Here is a 5,246-nt window from a genome sequence, read left to right on the forward strand (position 1 = left end):
GTTAGAGGAGGTCAGAACATGTGGCCTCCTTGCCCTTTTTGTATATATAATTTTAATATATAATAATAATAATATATATTATAATAATATATATATAATATTTTTTACTTTAAAAAGCAGGAAGCACTGTGTCATGGTGAAAAGAATAGGGGCTTTGGCATTGCCTATAAGTTAGGTTCAAAGTTAGCACTAAAAATGTGTGAATTTGACAAAGATAATTAACTTTCCTGTGTCTCTGATAATACATTTGTAAAATGCTGTGAATAATGAGATTACCAAGAAGATTTAATGAGATGAATTATATAATAAATATGATATATTGCCTAATAATTGCTCAATAATATTAGTTCCTCTTCCTTTTTGCTGAAAGGAGAGCTCAGAATTCAAATGCATATCGTTTACTCAACATGGTTATTTTCTCTGCAATGACAAATGCCACCATAAATGTCACTATTAATGGTGATCCTCAAGTCCTAGATATGGTGTATCATAAGTTAAGTTGCTTCTTTAGGCACTGTACAGTACAGGACTATTCATTTAAGGAAACATTCATTATTTTCTGTAACTTATAATTATGTTTGGAAAATAATAGACAAGAAAACACACACACACAAAAAAAAACAGACAAAGAATTAGATCAGCAACTCACAAATAAAAAAAAAATATACAAATATAAACTGGCATTAAACAGCAAAAGAGGTCCAATCTCTCTGGTAACTTAAAAATTAAAATTATTGTGGAATAAATTTTGCTCATCATTTTAGCCAATTTATTAAAGTGTTGGAAAGAACGGAAATAATAGAAATATTTTATATAGTTGAGAAATGTGGATGTGTATTACAACTTTTAAATGTGATTATCATCTATTAAAATGAATGTCCCTGGAAGGATAGTCTATGACCAAATAATCTCAATCCCATGTCTAAGTAAGTTTAAATACATGTCTATTCAACATAAATATTATCATACATGTATAAAGACATAGGTTTAAGAATAGACAATGGAACATTACACTGTACTAATAAAAACTAAGAAACAACATACCTGTCAATCAGTACAGGAATGGTTAAATAAATGATGATATATTCATACAATGAAATATATTCAGCCATTAAAAAGGATATACCAAAAACTAAACTCATTGCCGTCGAGTTGGATCCAACTCATAGTGTCCCTTCTTGGGTTTCCAAGGTGGTATCACTATGGAAGTAGACTGCCCAATCTTCCTTCGAAGGAACAGCTAGTTGGTTTGAACTGCCAGCCTTGTTAGCAGTCAAATATCTTAAGCATTATGCCACCAGAGCTCCTAAAAAGGATATATACTAGCACAATATCTACCATTCATTTATTATTAACTAACAAAAAAAATTTTAGAACATCATTACACAAAACCAAGTGTCTGCCTATTATCTATGTATATATAAGCAGAAAAGAAATCTGGAATGATTGACAAAAAAATGTTGACATTTGTAATCTGTAAGAGACAATACTGGAGACAATGAAACTTTAACTTTTTGTTTTTACAATTAAGCATTCTTAAATATCTCTTCACATATATTAATTTCCCAGCTTAAAATATTTTAATTAACTAATTAAATAACATGGAGTACATATAATGTAGTTTAAATAAAGATTAATAAAATATGAACCCCACTATCAAGAACTTCAACATTAAATAAAAGAAAGATTCAATGAAAGAGATAAGAAGAACAAAAAGGTTGGATAAAAGAAAGGAATAAGTAATTCTGAGTATTTAATGTGCATTATAGACTTTAATTCCAAAAATTATTTCAGATAGCCATAAATTCCCTTTTCTACACATAAGAAAATGGATATGACTTGTCTAAGTTCACCCTGATAATGAATGGTAGCTCTGCAATGCAGATTTAATTCTACCTAATTGCAAAGGTTATTCACTCTCTACATATGCCCATGAAATCAGAAGACTATAATATAACTTCTGAGACATCTATATCAGTATTCCTAGATTTAACCTCTTTCCTAAAATTCAGCTTCCTATTCCAGAATTTTCACTGCTATTCATAAGGTTTTCAGTGGCTAGTTTTTTCTCAAGTGGACCACTTCTTCCTTTTTCCTAGTCTGTCATAGTCTGAAAGCTCTGCTAAAACCTATCTACCCTGGAAGACTCTTCTGGTATTTGAAATACTGGTAGTATAGCTTCTAGAATCAAAGCAATATGCAAGCCACCACAGTATGATAAAGTGACAAATAAAGGAATGCTGTCTGATGTAGTGCCAGAAGACAAGCCCCTAAGGTGGGAAGCCACTCAAAATATGACTGGGAAAGTGCTGTTTTTCTCAAAATAGAGTCAACCTTAACAACATGGATGGAATTAAGCCTTCAGGACCTTAATTAGCTGAAGTAGCATGACTCAAAATGAGAAGAAACAGCTGTAAACATCCACTAAGCATCAGAGTATGAAATACATGAAGTAATGAATCCAGGAACATTAGAAGTGTCAAAAATTAAATGCAGATTCAAAACGGAGTCTTGTCAGTGAGCAGCACATCCCCCCGCCGCCAGCAGCTAAGGAATTTAAGAACTAGGTACAGCAGTTTGAGTTGGGAACTTTGGTGCTCTGAACAGCTCACTGAATCACAGTGCACCAAACACAGAAGAGCAGAATTGGAGGAAAAGCACAGGTAGATAGATTATTTAGGAAAGAGCTACTGCTGGAGGATAGATGGGCACCCGAGAGAGACCACTGGAAACCTTTCTGGGGCAGTCACTGTCTTCCGGGCGAAGGCAGCCACCTGAGATCCCCAAGCCAAGAACGAAGTCACTTATAGCAGCTTACCAGCGGCCACTACAATATTCCAGTGGGCAGTGGCAGAGACCTACCTCCAGCAGCTGATTTTGTCGGTAATTTGGGGGTCTGGGTGGTCTGGGTGCAGGTGGATTCAGGCACGACTGCTGAGACTCAGGCAGAGATCTCACTGTTGTGCCAGAAAGGCTAGCTCCCTCCCCTCCCAGGGGATCACAGAGCGAGCTTGGGTCAGACTGGGAGACACCGTGCTTTCCTTTGCCACAGTTATCGGGACCTCAAGTCACTAGCAAGTACTCCCCCCACTCCACCACAGCTAAAATTGTGCGCATCTTTGGCACTGCAGGTGAGTGGTATTGCAGACAAACTCCAGAACTATTACTGATCTGGCGGGACTGTGTCACCACCATGGGCAGAAGGGGCATGGAGACCAAAGAAACCGCAGCTGAGTGCGATCCCATGAATTTTGCCCTGGAGCCGCACTTTGGTGCTGTGGGGCCGAGGAGGAGGGGTCTTTGAGTGTGCCTGAAATTGGCGGAAATTTGTGACCCTCTAACGATAAGAATCTTTCCTGAGATTGAGCCACACTCTTGCAAATAAATACGTCATCAATAATAGCCTGCTCAGGTACTCCCCCGACTCCAGCACACCTGAAATTGCACACATCTTTGATGCTGCAGGTAGGCGGTATCACAGACAAACTCCAGAGCCGTACATTGTCGGCCAGGTGGGATTAAGTCAACACCATGGGCAGACAGGGTACGGAGAGCAAAGAAACTCCAGCTGAGCCTGGTCCCATGAATTTCGCCCTGGAGCCGCACTTTGGTGCTATGGGGCCGTGGAGGCGGGGTCTTTGAGTGTGCCTGAAATTGGCGGAAAATTGTGACCCTCTAACAATAGGAATTGTTTCTGAGGTTGAGCCGTGGACTTGCAAATAAATTCAACATCAATAATAGCCTGCTCAAAGCCCTAGAAACTGACCCCAGCAACACCAAGCCTTCCTTCTTCTGCTCCCAACTTCTCTGCCAATAACTTCACTCATTCAATAGAAGAAACCATATTCAGCCAAATACAATAAAACCTCACACTTCGAACTCTAAACACTCTTTACGAGAAACATAAACACATATCGATACTACACAGTGATTCCACCATCACAAAGAAAACAGCAGAGCGACCCAACACACCTGAATCAATAATAAAATAAAACACACCAGCTTCACCTTTTCAAAATAAAACCAAGACAAAACAAATCAACACATAACCAGCAGCTAGAGACAACATAAAGAGACAATGCTTTACCAGATTCCAAGGGCTTAAGAAGAGGTTCTGCTGTCCAGTAACCTCAAGAACTCTCCAGACCTGCACTACACAACTGAAAAGGTCCTAGTTTACACCTTTGTCTTTTTTTTTTTTTTTTCTATCGTGGTTAACCCTGTTACTTGTTGGGTTTTTTGTTTTGTTTTTGTTTTTGCTTTTTTTTCTCTCTCTCTTTCCTGTTTGCTAGTTTGTTTTCTTTCTTCATTATTCTCCTTCTCCACCTTTTTTGTCTTAGTGACCTATCCCCAGATATTGCATATTTACCTGTTTTCTTTTTATTTTCTCCATATTTTCTTTTTTTGGGTTGCTGTTCCTGTGTGATTTCAGGGTGTATTTTTTGTCCATGTGCTTTTAGTTTTTTCGATGGTTATTCAATTGTAATTTTTTCCTAACTGAGTGGGAGACAACAACAGTCCCCAAAAGATACAAGTACACCCACACCTCCTGCAACTTCATTTACTGAGCAAGAGCCAGCACCTCCTTCTCCACCAACAGGCCAATGATAAAAAACCACCAAGAAGAGCCTGAATCATCCTTGGATGCTCTTCACAAACAATTAACAGGGATCTTAGTACAATACCACGATGGCTCGGAAACAACAGACCATCACAGTCCACACAAAGAAGCAAGATAAAGTGGTAAAAATAAGGGAACAGGTAACAGACCCAAAACAGATCCCTGAGGAAGAAACAGCATTGGAACTCTCTGATAAGGAATTCAAAAGAATTATATTTAGGTATCTTTAAAGGATTGAGAGACAGACCAAAGAAAACACAGAAAAAAACTTAGAAGAATTGTGGAAGAAAACAAAAGAATAAAATGATAAAATAAATGAAAAATTAGAAATGATTCTAAATCTACACATAGAAATCCAGATTAATACTAAATTATCAGAAATAGATAACACATTGGAAGGGCAAGGGGGTAGAATTGATGCAATGGAAGACAGAATTAATGAGATTGAAGATAAATACCTGAATACTTCCTTGGAAAGGGATCAGTCAGAAAAAAAATCAAAACAAAATTTAAAAAGCCTAAGGTTCATGGGGGATAGCATCAAAAGAAATAATTTACCTGTCACTGGAATTCCAGAACAGGAAGAGGAAAACAAAACCACTGAGAAAATTGTCCAAGATTTGCT

Source organism: Orycteropus afer, unplaced genomic scaffold (genome assembly GCF_000298275.1).
Source record: "Orycteropus afer afer isolate SDZICR_OR568_19922 unplaced genomic scaffold, OryAfe1.0 scaffold00154, whole genome shotgun sequence".
Taxonomy (NCBI): Eukaryota; Metazoa; Chordata; class Mammalia; order Tubulidentata; family Orycteropodidae; genus Orycteropus; species Orycteropus afer.